General features: G+C 43.6%; 1 protein-coding gene across 4 annotated transcripts in view; it reads right to left on the reverse strand.

The window, feature by feature from the left end:
- The window catches only part of nipal4 (NIPA like domain containing 4), an 86800-nt gene that overhangs the window by 13157 nt on the left and 53929 nt on the right, over positions 1–19714 (reverse strand). The window lies entirely within an intron of this gene.

Here is a 19714-nt window from a genome sequence, read left to right on the forward strand (position 1 = left end):
AAAAAAAAGTTTTTTATATTTTATTTGTGATTTTTCTACCATTTTCTCCCCAATTGTACTTGGCCAATTTCCCCCCGCGGTCCCGGTCGTTGCTTCACCCCCTCTGCCGATCTGGGGAGAGCCATAGACTAGCACCATGCATCCTCCAGTACATGTGATCTGGGGAGAGCCATAGACTAGCACCATGCATCCTCCAGTACATGTGATCTGGGGAGAGCCATAGACTAGCACCATGCATCCTCCAGTACATGTGATCTGGGGAGAGCCATAGACTAGCACCATTCATCCTCCAGTACATGTGATCTGGGGAGAGCCATAGACTAGCACCATGCCTCCTCCAGTACATGTGCAGTCGCCAGCTGCTTCTTTTCACAGCCAAGAGTTTCACTGGCAGGATGTAACATGCCCAGCTCCCCTCCCCTCCCGAACAGGCACCCCAACCGACCAGAGGAGGTGCTAGTGCAGCGACCAGGACTCACACCCCACCGGCTTCCCACCCACAGACACGGCCAATTGTGTCTGTAGGAACGTCTGACCAAGCCGGAAGTACCTACCGGGAATTAAACCAGAGTCTTTTACCGCTACACTACCCAGTAGTGATGCACGGGTCAGGGTTTTTTAAGGCCCGCCCCAACCCAACCCGTCATTGGAGCCAGCCCGCCCCGCCCAGCCCGTTAAAATATCTGAAAATTCCGAACCCAACCCAACCCAGCAGCCCGCAACGGCCAATTTAATGTAATATGTCTCCGGACTCAGGAGGAGCACAGCAGAGCTTCCAAGGTGTGCAAAGTAGCTAATAACTCTGTCTCTCTCCCCCCTTTCTCTCACACTCACACACACACACACACACACACACACACACAGACACACACACAGACACTCACATACTGCCGTGCGCGACAACAGTTGTATTGCTCTGGATGAGTGGCGGCTGCTTTCATGTCGGTCTTTCTTCAATTAATCCAAGGTCTTCAAATGGAGGTAGCAGGTAGAGGTAGGCTACAGAAACAGCTCTTATTCTTCCCCATTTCTTTTAATTACCTCATGCGCTCTCAATTGGTCACGTTGCAGTAGTACTAAACATAGTAGTGCACAAGGTGCGCAGACGGCTTGCAGATACGGCTTCAGACTCGCTGTCTGATTTCTTTTAATTACCTCATGCGCTCTCAATTGGTCACAGCCTACTCACGTTGCAGTAAAGTTGACAAATAGATCACAGTCGAGTCTGTTGTGTGCCTATCTTAATACTTAATTAGATAGTGCAACCTGAATTGAATCATTAGACAGCTTATTCATTTACTTGCTTTATTGTCTGTCACGGACCTGTTGACACCATGCCTTCTGGCTGTCCCGTCTAGTGTGTTCTTAACACTTCCGGTATCATTGTACATGTGACCTTTATGGTCCAATCGGAATCCAGTACATGACATCCCCCCTTTTCTTGGAAATAAACATCCACTTTACAAACAATGTATAGTCTCATACATAAGTGGTTAATGTTTTTCTTTTTTCATAACAGCTGTTTTCTTTAGCTTAGAAACCATCATTTAACTTGTGTTTTCAACATTACACTTTTTTTTTTTTTTTTTTTTTTTTTTTTTTCTCCAGTTTACTCCAACATGTAATCAGAATACTTGTCAGGGGCCTTTTTAATCCTCTGTGATCTGGCCCTTGATATATCAGTCATTTGAGTGTCCTGGTACTGTGTCTGAGTGACGTTCATCTGTGCGTGTGTGTCCGCGTCCAGTATACTGTCCTCAGCTCCCAGTGTTTCCTCCTGTGTATTGTGTGTTTCCTTGGCCTTGTTTGTCTCATATCTTTTCACATGTGTGGTATTCCTCTTATAGCATGCTCCAGTTGGAGATTCAACCACAACTTGATTTCCTGTCTTGCTCACAACTTTGTGTGGTGTTGCGTTGAACGGTGTTGTGAACTTGTCCACTTTATCCTGTTGTATGAGTACTGTATCTCCAATGTCCACATTTGAATACTGAGCTCCTCTTCGTTCATCAGCATATAACTTTGCTTTTCCTTTCTGCTCAGCGTCTCTGTCACGTACATCCAGTGCTGTTGAGTGTGAATCACAGAAGTCTGGTAACTTTCCCCTTATTTTTCGATTAAAGAGAAGTTCAGCTGGACTTTTCCCTGTGGTAGCATGTTCAATGCTCCGGTACACAGTCACATATCTTCTTAGTTCACGTTTCCAGTCCAGTCCTTCTGATTGTGCAATTTTGATCCTCTTCATCAGTGATGAGTTCTGGCGCTCAACTTCTCCATTCGCTTGAGCCCATTTTGGCGTTGTCTTCAAGTGTTTGATTCCATTTGTTTCACAGTATTCCCTGAATGTGTCAGATTTGAACTGCGGTCCATTATCTGATTTGCAGGTGACGGGTAATCCATGTCTGCTGAAGATTGACTCGAGACTGTCGATGACTTTCTCTGCAGTTGTGGAAGTCAAAACGTCATACTCATAGTAGCGACTGTAGTAATCCACTACCACAAGTATGGAATGATTGGTCGGCAGTGGTCCTAGCAGATCTATGGCGACATCCTGCCAGGGTCGGTCCGATAAGGTTGTGTTTCTCAGTGGTTCTGGTGGGTCGGGTCTGGCTACAATCTGACATCCATGACATGCTTTGCAATGTCTTTCAGCTGCTTTGTCCATGCCAGGCCACCAAACTTTGGTCCTGAGATGTTGCTTGGTTCCCACTATTCCCAAGTGTCCTTCATGAGCAAGCATAAGTGCTCTCGCTTGTAGCTTTTGTGGCAGCACTATGCGATTTCCTCGTAATACTATGTATCCCACTACACACAGTTCGTTTGCAATTGGTGCGTATGGTTTACAGTTTTCAAAGTGTCCGTTTTCAATTGCTTTGCGTACTTCCACTAGTTCTGGGTCAGTAGCAGAAGCTTCTTCTACCTCTCGGGTAGTAAGGGCTTTGGGTGTGGCACTTATCGCTACAAATCTCACATACTCATCAGATTCATGTTTGTGTATCTGAGTTTGTGTTGTATCCCCTAGCAACCTTGATAGCGGGTCTGCTATGTTCTGTTTTCCAGGTATGTACACCACCTTGAAGTTATATGGCTGCAGTCTAAGGACCCATCGCTCTATGCGTGCACATGGTTTAGATCGGGGACTGTATATGACTTCTTTTTTTCTTTTTTTGTGATCAAATTTTTATTCAATTTTGTCAAATGAAGATCATTACAGTGGTACTATAAATAGTACAAGGAGTCATATGCATACATACAACAATTGACAGGCTATATTTATATCACCAATGCCTTGCAAAGAGAAAATTAAAAATACATGTTAGGAGTAAGGAGAGAAAAAAAAAAAAACTTAAGGGAAACGGACAAACAAAACAATAATAATAAAAAAATTAAAAAAAGTACAAGTACAATAAAAATATGGACACTAGAAATGTGTATATGTGTAGATCTTATATCCTATCAGAGTGACACCTTAGATCTGAACAAGAGGCTCTGGGTTTGAGAGAGAACCAATAAGGATGTCCCAGGCCTCTACAGTTGATGCCCGCGCTTTATGAGTTACAGCTAACGATCTTTCTATGAGGGCAATGTCCCTTAAATGATTCAACCATTCTTTTGCTGATGGGGGGTCGGGGGTGAACCATGAGTGAATTATGGTCTTTTTGGCGGCAGTTAAGCCTGCGAAAATAATTTTCCTAAAGGCTAACGTGGTATTATCACTAAGAGTAGAATCATCATTGAAAAGAAATAACATAGGTTGTTTAGGAATTGGGAATTTCAGAATATTCTCAAGGCTCTCCGCCACCTTGGACCAAAGGTTACAAACAGAAGGACATTCCCAGAAAACATGAAGATATGTTCCAACCGTGTTCTGGTTACATTTAGTGCAGTTTGGGCTATCTATAAGCTTCATCCTGAAGCGCCTGTATGGTGTAGCATAAAATTTATGAACAAATTTGTAATGAATGAGCTGATGTGCCGGGTTTTTTGATGAGATGAAGATGTTTGTCCAAATATTGTCCGAGTCAAGCGGAGGGTCCTGTCCCTCGAGGTCCCGATTCCAGGAGGTAATCACCCCCAGAGTTATGCAGTTTTTAGAGATTAAATCATTATAGATCTTGGACACCAGTCCAATGGAGGATGTTTGAGGGCTAATCCAGGTGTTCAATGGATGAGAGGGTAAAGGTGCATTCCACGGCACTCCATGTGCACGAATTGCTGATTTCAATTGCAGGTACAGGAACCAGGAAAATCCAGGAAGGGAATAAGTCTCTTTGAGTTTTTGGAATGAGAGTAGTCCATTCTCATCATACAGATCCTGAAGGCTGTGAATCCCCTTAGAGGCCCAGCTATCTTTGAAGTATGGACCAAAATTCTGAAGTAGATTATAGTTGTACCAAATTGGGGAACGAACACAGAGTTTGACATTACAACCCATATATTTCTGTACATCAAACCAAGTTTGTAAAGAGCTACCTATAATTGGACCAAACAGTCTGCTTGCTGATCTAGGTTTTACTCCACAGAGCAGTACATCCACCAATCTGTGTGGTTTTACCAGTTCCTGCTCTATCTGGCGCCAAGGTGTAACCGCTTCCTCGTCACACCAAGTTGTCAGTGACTTTATCTGGAATGACCAATAATATAATTTGAAATCAGGTAACCCCAAACCTCCAGAGGCTTTTGAGCGTTGAAGTGTAGACAACCGAATACGAGGTCTTTTGCCATCCCAAATGAATTTAGAAGTCAGAGAATGTAAGTCATCAAAATATTTAGCTGGTGGAGGTATAGGGATCATAGAAAATAAAAAATTTAATCTACCAAGAACATTCATCTTCATTATTGCAATCCTGCCTTGTAGGGACATTTTAAGTTTAGACCATCTCTGAATATCAGATGAAATTTCCAGTTTGAGTTTGTCATAATTTATTCGTGATATATCAGAAAAGCTGGTTATCTTCAAACCTAAGTATGTAAAAGCAGTGTTATGCCACTCAATGTGTGGAATGACTGGTAATGCCAAGTCTTTTGCTGAGGTGTTCAGAGGAACCAGAAGAGACTTATCCCAGTTAATCTTATAACCAGAGAATTGACTGAACTGTGTAAAAACTTGTAGTATTTGAGGCAAAGAATGGGAGATATTGGTAAAGTAAAGTAACACGTCATCAGCATAAAGATAAATTTTATGTTGTGTACCTTGTATACTGATAGGTGAAATGTGGGGATTTAGTCTAATTGCTTGAGCTAATGCTTCCAGTGATAGCGCAAAGAGCGAGCTGGATAGCGGGCAGCCTTGACGAGAACCACGTTGTAGGGGGAGTGTTTTAGACAGGATATTGCCTGTTTGCACAACTGCACAAGGGTTAGTATAAAGTGTTTTAATCATGGATATAAAATTTCTGCCAAATCCAAATTCCTCTAGAGCCACCCACAGATATTCCCAACTCACCCTATCAAAGGCTTTTTGCGCATCCAGGCTGAATACAGCTGCAGGATGGGCATCTGATTCAGATGCGTGTATGATGTGGAAAAGCCGTCTGATGTTGTCTGACGCAAGTCTCCCCTTTACGAACCCTGTTTGGTCATGGTGAATTAGCTTGCCCACATATGGCTCTATTCTTTCAACTAAAACTTTGGCAAATAGCTTCAGCTCTGTTGTAATAAGTGATATTGGTCTGTAACTGTCACATCTCAAAGGTGGTTTGCCTTTTTTAAGTAATACTGATATAAGTGACGTATTTTGGTCACGATGAAATGACCCAGTATGCAGAGCATAGTTGATGGAATCTAAGAGGAGTGGTCCAACAATATCCCACAATTCTAGGTACAGCTCCGGAGGTAGACCATCGAGGCCTGGTGATTTTGCCTTTTGCATCGAATTCAAAGCCTTTTTAAGTTCAGATAGAGTGAGTGGTGCATCAAGGCAATCTGCATCCTCAGCAGTCAATGAAGGTAAATTGAGCTCTGACAGATATAATTTAAGGGCAGTCAAATCAGGGGCAGGTTCAGCTGTGTAGAGATGAGCGTAGAACAGCCTAAAAGTGTCATTTATTTCACCTGGATCATAGGTAATTGGGCCTGATGAAGTTTGGATTGCATTAATGGTGGAAAATGATTCATTTTGTCTTAGCTTAGCAGCTAGAAGCTTACTTGCCCTCTCGCTCTGATCGTAATATGTAACTCTAGTGCGGTGAATTATGAATTCAGCTTTAGTCTTGAGTAAATTATTTAATTCAAATTTCAGTGCTGAGAGAGTTGCATGAGTCTGATCAGAAAACTGATGCTTCCGATCAGATTCTAGCGTCTGTATTTCACTTTCCAATTGTGTGACTCTACGTTTTCTGGATGCCTTTAAATGAGAAGCAAATGAAGACGATTCTCCCCTTATAAAGCATTTAGTCGTTTCCCAAAGTATTTGGGGTGAGGATGCTGTCTCTGAATTAATTTCTAAAAATACTTTAAGATTATCTTTCAGTTGCTTCAAAAAATTCGAATTTTGGAGTAATGTTGTATTAAAGCGCCATCTATGTGCATGTTTTTGGCTGCCCTGCATGATCAGAAAGTTATATATCACTGGGGCGTGGTCTGATATTATAATAGGAAGTATATCAGTAGAGTTAATGCACTGGTTCAAATGAGGAGACACAAATATATAGTCAATTCTCGAGTATGTCTTATGTCTAGCAGAGAAGAAAGTGTAATTCCTAGTCGTTGGGTTACGTGAGCGCCACGGATCAATAACATTCAAATCAGAAATAAATGCGTTAATCCCACAGGGTGTTTCTTGAGTTGGACGTATGTTCATTGATTTATCTAGGTTTGTATCACAAACCTGATTGAAATCACCCCCGACTATAAATTGATGTTCAGGCATGTCTAAAAGAGTGTTAGAAACCATGCTAAGAAAGTTTGGGTCATGGACGTTGGGGCCATAAATTGAAGCAAGACATATCTTCGTATTATTAATTGTAATACAAACATATGTCATTCTTCCCTCATCGTCTTTACCAAAATTATCAATATTCACACCCAAATTCCTCCTGAATAGAATAGCGACTCCTTTTGACCTATTTGCAGCAGAGGAGTAAGCAACACACTTGTAGAATTTGTTCTGGAATCTATTAATGTCATTTATTTTCAGGTGTGTTTCTTGGATCAAGGCAATCGAAACCTCTTTTCGTTTGAGGAATTCTAAGCATTTAGTGCGTTTAACGGGTGAGTTTAGGCCCCTGACATTCCATGACATTACATTGAGTGGGCTATTCATAACTAGGTGCGTGCCATTGTGTGGTCTTAAGGATACAATATTGAAGTCTACACAAAAATATACCTTTCAAACATGAAACAAAAAATATGATACATAAAAGGCAAGGCTTTGGGGATACACACATAAAAACAAAACATTCCATCCGCAAGAGATTAGGTGTGTGCTCTTAGGCTGGGAAAATAAAAATCTACTAGCTACCAGTGGCTTTCAACAGTGACTCACGTCCCTAGTCCGAGCCCATATAGGGATCAGAAACATTGCTAGTTCAAATTTTCTAAAACAAAGTAAGTCTCTAACCATGTTGATTTCTAGGCCAGATATTTGGTGTGACTTATGTCATTAATACAAAAAGAAAAGAAAGAAAAGTAGAGAGAAAAGAAAAAAAGTCACTAGTACTTTAATTCAAAACAAAATAGGCCTGTTGTGCACGATTGTGAGTTATTTTTTTCTTTCTTTTTTCTCAATATATATACATACATGTATACACACACACACATGTATACACATATATGCACCTACACGCATACCCACATACACATAGCATACCGCGACAACAACAACAACACTCTACTCTCTATGCAGTTATAGTTTAATATGAGATGGCCTTTGCTTCATCATGCACGTTTCTGGCATGGGGTTGCTGCGCTTACCATCCCGAAACGCTTCACTGTCCGGATCAGATGTTTGCCTTGAAAATGTCCCGAGTGTCTATTGTGATGTCATCGTCAGCTGGTGTGTTAGGGGGAAGCCGTCGCGTCATTAGGGTCTCCCTCAGTGGATGTGTGGGGAACGCTGGCAGTGGCACTGTGGGATGTCGAGTGTGAAGGCTGGTCGAGTGTAGACATGAACTCCTCCGCATCAGCTACGTTTTCGAAGAAATATTGCTTCTCATTATACTTGACTTTCAGGGTTGCTGGATATCTCAGAAACGGGCGTAGCCCTTTGTTGGCAAACTGCTTCCTCACTGTGTCGAAGGCTCTTCTCTTCTGCGCGGTGTCGTTGCTGTAGTCTGGGAAGAAGAGTAGCCTAGATGTCACCGTCTGACCCTCATTTGATGATTTGTGTGTGGGCACCGCCGAGCGGGCCCTGACTCCATTGAGGATCTTTTCTCTGTCCTGATACCGAAGTAATTGGAAAATGAGCGTGCGGGGGCGGTTGCTGTTTCCCCGGGAGGTGTAGATGCGATGAGCCCGCTGAATTTCAATGTTTTCTCCTACCAGTGATGGGATCCACACTGGTAGATTTATTTGCAGAAACTGAATGGAGTTTTCACCCTCTGCTGATTCAGCCAGACCAACTAGTCGGACGTTGCATCTCCGTGATCTATCTTCCATCTCAGCGAGTTTTAGACGAAGATCCAGCACGTCTTTCTGAAGACCACCCACATCGTGTTTGACCGCTCTCATGGAAGCCGATGTAGTATCAAGTCTCCCTTGCAGCGTTTTACTAACTTCGGCTTGGTGAATGATATCCTGGCCGAGTTTGGCGACCGCTGCGTTTGAGGATTCAATCATAGTTTTTAAGACTCGCATTTCATCGGTGACTGCTTCTTTCACGGCCAGCTTAATTTTGTTTGTCATGCGGTCCTCTTGTTCCTGCAACGCCAACAATATGGCTGCATTTGTTGGTTCCTCAAACTCGCCTTTTCCGTCTTTCCCCTGCCTTCTCGCCGGCATTCTTGAACACCAGAAGCACCGATTACACTTAGATGCAGATTTGAACTAGGTTAGTCTCTGAATTGAAGGATATTCTGAAGATATTCAGACTTTTGAGACGGAGCTCAGAACTACGCGTGCATCACGCTTGGGCAGCCACCGGAAGTCATCAACAATAGCCTGTATATGACTTCTAATGGCTTATGGTCTGTGACTAGATCAAACTTCCTGCCATACACATATGGATGTAGCCTTTCACATGCCCACACTAGAGCTAAGGCTTCACGCTCTGTTTGAGAGTACCTTCTCTCACAGCTTGTCAAACTGCGGCTCACATAGCATACAGGTACCATCTCCCCCTGTTGGTCCTGCACCAGTACTGCTCCTAAACCTACAGGACTTGCATCTGCAATTACTTTAGTTGGTGCTTTCTTATCAAAGTAGGCTAGGGTAATGGCTTTGGCTAGCTCATTCTTTAAAATTTGGAAAGCTTGTTTCTGTTCTGTTCCAAAATTGAATGTAGTGTCTTTTCGGGTCAGACGTCGTAGCGGCTCTGACAGTGTTGCAAACTGTGATATGAACCTACTACTGTATCTGACGAGTCCCAGGAAGCTCCTCACCTCTGTGGCGTTCTCTGGTTCTCTGGCTTCCATTACAGCTCTCACTCTTTCTTCTGTTGGTCCGATGCCTTTCTGTGACAGAAGTATCCCCATGAACACTAGTCTGTCCATGTTGAACTGGCACTTGTCTGAATTCAGTGTTAGTCCACATTCAGAGAGTCTCTTCATGACAGCATGCAGGCGCTTGTCATGCGTTTCCTGGTTTGGCGCATGCACTATTACATCATCTGAGATGTTTTCTACACCTTCTATGCCAGCTAGTGCATTGGCTATTTCGTGTTGGTATTGCTCACTGGCTGATGACACACCGAATATCAGTCTCTTGTATCTGTATACTCCGTTGTGTAGCCTACTGCAAATGTAGTTATCTCCCTTGATTCTGGGGTCAGTTCTAACTGATGATATCCCCATTTTAGGTCTAGCTTGCTGAATATAGCGGAGCCACTCATGCCTTGGAGTAGTTCATCTACTGTAGGAATAGGGTATCGTTCCCTCACGATCGCCTCATTGGCCCTTCTCATATCCAGGCACATCCTGATATCTTTCTATACCTTTCTCTATCTTTGGGAGTATAACCACTTGGTTCACCCATGGGGTGGGACCTTCAACACGTTCGATAATGTCCATGTCCATCAATTCTTTTATCTTTTTCTCCACAGGCTCCCGGAGGCTGTATGGTATGCGTCTGAGTGGCTGAGCCACTGGTTTCACCTTTGGATCTATGTATAAGCTAATCTGCTTTGTGTTTAACTTTCCCACTCCCTTGAACACATCTGGGTATTGTTGTTTGAGTTTGTCTTTAACGTCTGTAACAACTAAGACATTTTCACCTATTTTCAACACCCCTAGCTTTATAGCTGTGTTTCTCCCCAAGAGTGGTTCACCATTGCCTCTAATCACAATGAACTCTGCATGTTCAGTTCTATTACCAATTGTGATTTCACATTTAAATGCCCCCTTTACTTGCAGTGACTGATTGGATGAATATGGGTACAGATTTCTCTGTTCTTTTGGCACATATGATTTACATTTTATCTTTTCTGCCTTCAGTCTCTCCCATACATTTTCTCCCATAATATTACTTTTAGCACCTGAGTCGACTAACATTTCTAAGTCTACTCCCCCTACACAAAAAGTAAGTTTCTCAGACATTTTGTCATCATTTACAATAAATGCAAACTCTTTCTGTTCTTCTTCAACAGTGTTCACATTTTGTTTCCTTGTTCCTTTTGTTTTGCACATTTTGGAGAAATGGTCTTTTCCATTGCACTTGCGACATGTTTGTCCACGTGCAGGGCATTTGGGATCCTTTCCCATATGATCAGTGTATCCACATCTGTAACACTTTCTCTCCGTTCTGCCCTCTTCTCTTTCCATTCTCCTTCCTCTTGGTTTCATGTATTTCCCTCCTTCTTGTGTGACATGATGCACAGATTCTGTTTCCCTCTTTTCTCCATTGAGAGACATACAGTCATCTGCTCCTCAATCCTCTCACACTGTGAGGCCAACTCTAACGTGCGTGCGAGCGTCAGTCTATTCCCCTCTTCCAGCAATTTTCTGCGCACATATTCTGAAGTACTCTTGCACAGAATTGCATCTCTTATCTGGTTATCTGTGTCTGCACGAAAATCACAGTCCCTTGCAGTCTGTCTCAGACGTGTAGAAAATTGTTGCACAGTCTCACCTTGTTTCTGGTACAACTTGTGAAACGTCTGTCGGGCAAACGCTGCATTTACTTGGGGAACGAAGTATGCATCTAGTGCATTTACTGCGGCCGTGTAGTCCGTCACGTCTCCCGTCCTCTCCAACGTTGAAAATATATCCTGGACATCCGGTCCGGCGAGATGCAAAAGTAGAGCTCTTCTCCTCTGTTTAGTAACATCCGTTGCATCGTCATTAATGATCAGTCCTTTTCCATCCGCAAATAACTCAAATGATGTCAGCCAACGCGCCCATCCTGGTCCAAGCGTAGCTGGGTCTGTGTAACATGCGAACGGCTGAAGTCCTGACTTCTCCATGCTAACTGTAGCTCACGCTGAGTTAGCTTACTTAACGAGCTGTTCTTGCACGTTTCCTTCTTACTGCTTGCAAAGGTCCGACGTCCTCGTCGCCATTGTTGTGTGCCTATCTTAATACTTAATTAGATAGTGCAACCTGAATTGAATCATTAGACAGCTTATTCATTTACTTGCTTTATTGTCTGTCACGGACCTGTTGACACCATGCCTTCTGGCTGTCCCGTCTAGTGTGTTCTTAACACTTCCGGTATCATTGTACATGTGACCTTTATGGTCCAATCGGAATCCAGTACATGACAGAGTCCACAACAGAAAATCTGCGGTGGCATTCGTTTTATGGAGACTTCAAATAATAGTTACAGCGAATACTCCTTCCGAAATGTTTGTTTTGAGAACACATAGGCTACCTCATTGAAGCGTTTCTTTACTCCATGTAGGCTATAGAGAGTGCAGCAGGAGTCTGTCTGATTAGGCCTACGTGTGTGAGAGAGAGTTCACGTCTTAAGGTCCTTACACATCAAGAGCGATGCAAATATACGGCACGAAATTGCGATGCGAGTTTTGACCCACCTGTCAATCACAGCCACAGATGTGTACACGTCGGAAGCGAATTTCTGAAAAATCGACCGTGGTTCGAAAAAATAAACACCGCAATAACGCTCAGCGAAACTTCGCCGTTGGTATGCATGGTTGCATTGACTGATATAGGCTCGTAAAATATTATTGACGTGCAAATTAATTGCACGAACAAAATGCTGCCGATGTGTAAGGACCTTTAAGGTTTATTACTCTGCGTGTTTCACTGCTCTAAGGGACCGTTCGTTATTTAGGGAAGGGGCCACTGGAGGAAAATAGGGGAGGGTAATCTTGTTTTAAATTTAGTTTGAGGGAGGGTACACTCTCTTTAATTTGAGTCCAGGGGAGGGGTATACAATTTTGATTAGATAAAAATATATAAACTTTTTGTTTGTGTGTAATGTTTGCTTTTCGGACTTCAACAACTACTGAGTTGCTTCATTTACACCCCTCCTGTCCAAACTGTTTGGTATGTCCCGGTGTATTGTTTCTCTTTGGCCGTCTGATCTGTCGATCTTTGTGCTTGGCCTATCTAGACAGTAGGCGTGTACAGTATCTGGCGAATCAGTGGCGCTTTTCTGGTGATTCCACTGCTGCTGGGCTCTGTTTGCCTCGACGGAGGGCTGGGGTCTTGTACGCACCGCTGGGGTAACCTATACGTTCATACCAGCGAGGCTGCGACAGGCTGGTGTGCTGTTGCTGCTTTCTTTCGGGAGCGCGAGCCCCAGAGGTGTCTTTCGTAACGAGTGGCTGACTCATTGTGATACATTAGTTTGATTTGATTGTATAACTTAGTGTAAGACCACCATCCTGCGGGAGCCCTTACACGTAATTATTGTTGCTGCGTGCTATCATGACGTGGTGATATGTAACAAGTGTCAACCAACCTGTGCTGTGATGCTATGAGCTGTTTTAATTAAAACATATATATATATTTTTGTCGATAATAAAGATTCCTATTTTAATATTGTAGCGAATCGGGTATTCGCCCAAGGAACCGGAGACTTGAAGTTGGTACAAGGCTTTTATTCTTGGCTTCACAACAGCTCCTAGCCACTAGCTTCGCTGCTAGCTCTTCATGCAACCACCCGGTCAGCTCCCTCACATAGCCTGACTGCCTTCCGCCACGCGGCCGCTGGTCCCATATATCCCCCTTCCCCCTAGGAACACACCCACACACATTAGTTCCTAGTTAACACAGAGACCCCACAATACACGTCATTACCTGATTCGCTACATATCCCCCACTCAACTTTAATTGTCACTCCCACGCGACACCCACAACCCACACATATCCCCCCTGTACCAAAACACACCCAACACAACATTTCAATTAACATTTCCAACAGCAGTCTTTTCTTTTCCCGCACCCCCGTCATAATGTCTAGCTTTCATCAGGTACTCCGTAATGTCTAGTTTTCATTATTTCCTTCTTTTTCACACATTCATTTAAATTCAACACAATAGCCCGTTACGTTTTCCCTCTTTTCTTTACACACATTTCAACCCACCAATAACCCCCACATTTACATTATTTTCTTTTTTCTTCCCCCTTCATTACCTTCCTTTCGACCACCACCATTTCCATCCCCCCTTTTACAGCTTCTGTCCCACCCGAAGCACATTACAGTCAACACACGCCCTTTTTCGGTGCTCTACAGTCCTCACACGCACTGCAGTATCCCCGCACGTCCTCCTTTTGTTTGCCCCAGTAGTAATGTTCACGAACACGGCGGAGTGTCTCTTCAGGCCCGAAATGACCGGATCCAGGGCCCTTGTGTGCCCACCGCAGCACCAACTCTCGCAGGCAACGGCGTACAACCCACTGGAACCCCTTTTTTCCGTGCCCTGTCTTCGCCAACATCCCCTCATCTAGACACAGGTTTGAAAACCTGGCCCACAGTCCCTTCGTGGCACCGGAAAACATGCAAATGTCCTCCACAGGGGGCCGGCGTCCGGCCAACACCCACCCGATCCCCGGGCAGACATCCGCGTCCTCCGCTGGTCCCATATATCCCCCTTCCCCCTAGGAACACACCCACACACATTAGTTCCTAGTTAACACAGAGACCCCACAATACACGTCATTACCTGAGTCGCTACAATATTAAGCTGCTTCTTGGTGTGTGTGCCTTAACGGCGTTGGAGCCTGTGGCTGTGGTCTCTAGGTGCCACAATATGGAAGTAGGCTACATTTCCAGCACGAAAAGTCTAGCAAACAAACAGACATGGCATCACAAAATATATATGGGCTCTATCGTTGTGCCAGATAAGTCTAGGAAGTCACAGTAGAACCGAGTTACGGCTCACTCATCTCCTAAATTACGTTAAGTCTACAAGGGATATTTATACCACCAGGATGACATATATGTTTCACATAGGGTTGTGTTTTGATTTCGAGATTTTATTTTGTCCAATATTGAAATGTTCGACAATTGCATGTTGTGTTAACATTATTTCTATCTACCTTTCTATCTATTTAGGCTAATTTGGATGCTATTTGTTATCGAAATGTAGCTCAATGGATGCTGGGAGATTTTACATGTGTGGCTTTGTGCCTGTCTGCTGAGGGAGTGAGAGAGAGAGAGGGGGGACAGAGAGTGGAGAGTCCGCCACATAGAACCGGCTAACTTTTTTCCATCAGTCATTGACTGCTATTTAAACACAAATATTGATATACACAGACTGAAGATTGTTTCACAAGCGAAAATAGCATTATGTAGCGACCAGAGGAGGCGGTCGCTCTGATTGGTGACCGTTCTGCTCTAAGAAGCGCAAAGGATTATGGGAGTTCATGTTCTTGTGGGAAGCTTATTACTGTTACAGTTAAAAACGTGGTTTAGTGATGTTGTGCTCATGTTTTGATTGCATTATGTGGTAATGGCAATGTTTGTGTGGCCAGGATGTTTAGTTTTACTATCAATGTAGCCACCACGACTGAGACTGTTAGTGTGTTTGATCACCTCTGGCCGGAAGTTTCTGCATATGTTTGGTTAAAAGTAAGATATCGGTGTCAGTCCGCATTCTTCCATGCTCGCCACAATATTGTTTGGGGAGGGTTAATCATATTTTTCAAATCACTTGGGGAGGGTCAAGGAAAAATATATTTTGATCGGGGAAGGGGCACAGCTTTTTATTTCAGAGCACACCAAATCCCTCCAGTGACCCCCCTTCTAAATAACGAACGGTCCCTAAATGATTTAACTCATTCATGGCCAAAGACGTCTTTAACGTCTTATCAGGAATGTGCCTCCACGCCAAAGACGTGTTTGACGTGTTTTTGTTTTTATTAGTGCAGCGCGTAGTTCAAAGACTTCCCCAGCCTGTGACATGGTATCAGGTCCCTGGCCTCAAAGAAAAAGCCGACAACACGTGAACAAACAACTACCGCAGCTGTTGTTTTGAAATTGAGCAGGAGGAAAGAACAGAAAACGGAGAAACGCTTCCTTGTGCAGAGAGGAGAAACGCCATTGAAACGCCCCTCGGCGCGCTGCACGAGCTGGTCGCCTTGCTGCAGGGCAGCGGACATGGATCAGTTGTTTGCGGTAGTCAAACCCGTGACCAACATGATCGATCCTGGTCCCGGACCCCGTTCCTGTGTGCCAGCCCGAAAGAGACGAGACGGAGTCACACGCAGAGGAATGAGGAAATGATCGATCAGTTTGACGGGTAATCCAGAGGGTGGTGAGGACGTGTTGAATAGCCGAGGGGAAAACGGGAACGATCAAACAGCAGGGAGGATAGGACAGGGAGACATGGACGAGGACGGGTGGACCAGAACAAAACAAAATAAACACACGAACAGCTAACAATAACGAAAAGTAAGGACGCGGGCAGAAGCGGCAGTCACAGCAGCAGACGCCAGCAGTACTCAGACCCGGAAACAACGTAACGAAGATAAAAGGGGGATCGTGTGTGTGTGTGTGTGTGTGTGTGTGTGTGTCTGTCTGTCTGTCTGTCTGTGTGTCTGTCTGTCTGTCTGTCTGTCTGTCTGTCTGTGTGTCTGTCTGCACACTCACTCACAATGAGTAAACTGTATTGTTGAATGTAAAAAAAGCACTTCATGTATATATATATATATATATATATATATATATATATATATATATATATATTGTCATTTGTGTCATAACGAATAATATTTACATGTCTGATGTCAATACAGTTCAAAATAAAAGAATTGAGAGCGAGTTCTGCCTGAGATTGTGTCCTTTACAAAAATGGCCTTTTCTCCTGTTTCTCTTCTCAGAGAGACCTTTTTGGTGAAAACAGGGTGTATATAAATGGCTATAAGTAGAGTACAGAACATGCTAAAAGCTCACTTTTTTTTCCTGGTGAACCCAGAGACGTACATCTTCATTTTGAGGTATTGCAAATCACTTTGGTGCTAATAGATAATTTACTGTGGGTCTTGAAAGATGACCAACAATTATGAAAATCTTTGGCCTGAGCTAAATATTGGCAGTCCTAAACTGGCCATGAATGAGTTAATAATGTTGCTTTGTCACGTTCTGAGCCTGCCCCGCCCGCACCCGCGATATTTTCATAATTTGCCAACCCAGCTCGCCTGCGGGGCGGGCCAGCCCGCGGGACCCGGCGGGTTCTGGGTGACCCGCGCATCACTAGGCCTACTACCCAGAAGCGCCCCAGAACACATTTTTCAGCTTGGATTGTGCCAAAACAAACAGAAACAAAAAACAGCTGTGGTTATTTGATTATCAGGTCACCAATCTCTCTTTAAAAGAAAAGTATTGTTAGTAGGCTACAGTAGTAGGCTTGTGGTAGTACTGTATAGTAATAATAGTAGTAGCCTACTGTAGTATGCATTGTATTATAAAACGGCTCTCTCAAATCGAGCAATCTGATTGGTTCACTGCTGTGGTATAATGAGCATATCCACCTTATTTTTGGCGGCCATTTTGCCTTACGTTAACTATGGGTTCTATTTCCGGTGTAACCAATTTAGATAACCCCCCAGCCCCCGTCTATGAGGATTTTACCCTTTTACAACAGAGCCATTCTGCTCTACAGCCGTGTCGTTCGGGTGCTGGGATAACGTAATGCATTGTGGGTAGTCGGCTACTAACTGTGGCTAATGTTAGCGGCTAGCTAGCTATGTTACATGGCAGTAAAACGCCACCAAATTGATTTAACTTTTAACCATTTCGAGTAACACACATTTCGAGTTTCCATACGGACCTCCAGCGTTGGTTAGTTGTCCATAACGTGACTATATTTATAACTTTTATAACGGACTCCAGCTTCCGGTTTATAATTCGGGTCTGCAGCCAGAGTATAACAAAGGAAATGGCAAGCGGCAACAATGAGTCACGTTAAACCGGACCTTGTACCCACAATTATTTTTTACAGTGGGGCATTCAAAAATAAGGTGGATACCACAGTCAATATACCACAGTTACACCTTGGTCCCACCAGGCCCGTCTGCACAGCGTTCCGGCTGCGCCACGGCAGGGCCGATTTTACCAACGGGCTTAAAAAAAAATATATATATATTTTTTTTTTGAAAATTAACTCTCCCTGTAACAAATGCCTCTGGAGAGTGCTCCTTTTCAAAACTTGGGCTTGTCAAGAACAGGATACGGTCTACAATGGGACAAGAAAGGCTCACCCACTTAGAAAGTGACATTGTTAGAACATTGGACTTCACCACTCTAGTCAAACGCTTTGCCACGGCAAAAGTCAGGAAGAAGACATTTCAGGTACGAACAGACTTGAATACTGCTTGATTGATTTGTGCAATAATTGAATAACCATGTGTGTGTGCACTGTAATAATAACAGCAATAATAAATACAAAATAATAATAATAAAAGTGCTTGTTGTGACATCTCAGTGGCAATGTTTTCTTTCCAATCAGGCTGTTTATGAAAGAACATGATGGCTAAACCTACAGTTTGTGTTTGTAAGTTAGAATGCTGACAGGAGAGCAGGTGGTGACATGAAGTTAGTGAGAAAAGGAGAAGATACTGAATAATGACATCACAACAGTATAATCCTAATGTTGATTTAAAATGAGATATTCCTTTAAATACGGCTAAAAAAGGTTAAAAAAAAACACTCAGAAGCGGAGCGCTTCTGAGCGCTGCCCGTCAGCTAGATGCAAGATCGCGCGGGATTTACGAGATCGCGCGATACTGTGTGTCCAACGGGGTGGATGTAAAGAGCACAACACACAAACAACACAGTATGTCGTTGACTTGCTTTTGATTTGGTCATTTTTCCCTTGATTGTTGTGCTTCTACCATGGTTAAGTAGGCTGAAATTATTTCTTTATTTGTCATACAGTGCCTGTTAGCAGGAGGAGAACTCTTGCATTTCTTCGTCTACTTGAAAGACTACAGGGGGAGGGGGGAGAAGGAGAAGGAGTCGGTATTGGGTCTGCACACGGTGTTTTATTATGAAAATCGTCCGGATTCTCGTGCAGTTGCTGTGTCTGACTTCCGGGCTGAACGATCTGCTCTGTGCAACTTGACGCAGCTTCCAGGCGTCATCCGTGAAAAATAGAACTGCCGGGGGAGCCACTAGGGGCGCAGAGGAAGATGGCTGCTTAGTTAGTGAGCTCCGGCACCGTCATCACCTTTTTCGTTTGTAACCTCATTACTGGTGATAATTGTGGCAGAGTTTTTGACCCACTAACTTGCTTATGCCATGACTGGTCAGTCAAAACTCATGGATAGTAAAGCTTCCTCGACACAGCAGCCGCCAAAGACCAGAGCCATGTCTAGCCGGACCGCTCAAAATGGCGACGCGGCTAGCAATGCTAGCAACACAGCTACTGAGGATCAGCGTCATGCTTTTCTGGAATGCAAGCGGCTACTGCATGCAGCTAAGATCCAGTTTGGCCTCGGATATCCAGCCGTGCTGTCCTTCACTTCGACCGGGGGGACCAGACATCGGTTGGACGATCCGAAGAAGGCTCTACAATGTATCCGAGCGCTAGTTTGAGCTGATATTGTTACAAGAGCGGTCGGTCTATTATTTTCTTTACATGCTTATTCCCGGAGGACATTTGCGCTGGTAAGACTGGATTTCGTTAATAGCATAATGGAGTGTTCCAGAACGCTTTCTTTTCTTTTTTTCTTTTCTTTTTCTGATGCTCTAAATTGTTTAATGTGTGATTTGGGCTTGCAATGCCTAGCTGATTTGCTAGATGCCAGACTCAACTACATGATACTCGCAACTTTGTTATGATTATAATAATTTTCTAATAGCTAATTGGTACTATTACTACTACTGGCTATACAGTGCCAATATGGTCGTTTAAGTCATACAGACTAATGAGTGAATCAATGAATATCTGGAGCAGTTTTTGTTTCTGTTTTTATTTTGTTTTTGTTTGGATTGGTCATCATCCAATTGCCAGCTACTAGTTTGTGGACAGTTTGCTGGATCAACGGGAAACAAACGGAACGCTTTCTATTTGGTTTTGGGAACTACAGAGGACCAGCCGGCTGGTCACAATTGCGACCCGCCCCAGCAGAGGCGGAGCTACGGGTTTATGGCGATAAGGAGAGGGGTTGTAATATGCCTTATACAATCTGTTCATCAGGTGTTATACGAT

The sequence above is a fragment of the Poromitra crassiceps genome (assembly GCF_964638095.1).
Source record: "Poromitra crassiceps genome assembly, chromosome: 1".
Classification (NCBI taxonomy): Eukaryota; Metazoa; Chordata; class Actinopteri; order Beryciformes; family Melamphaidae; genus Poromitra; species Poromitra crassiceps.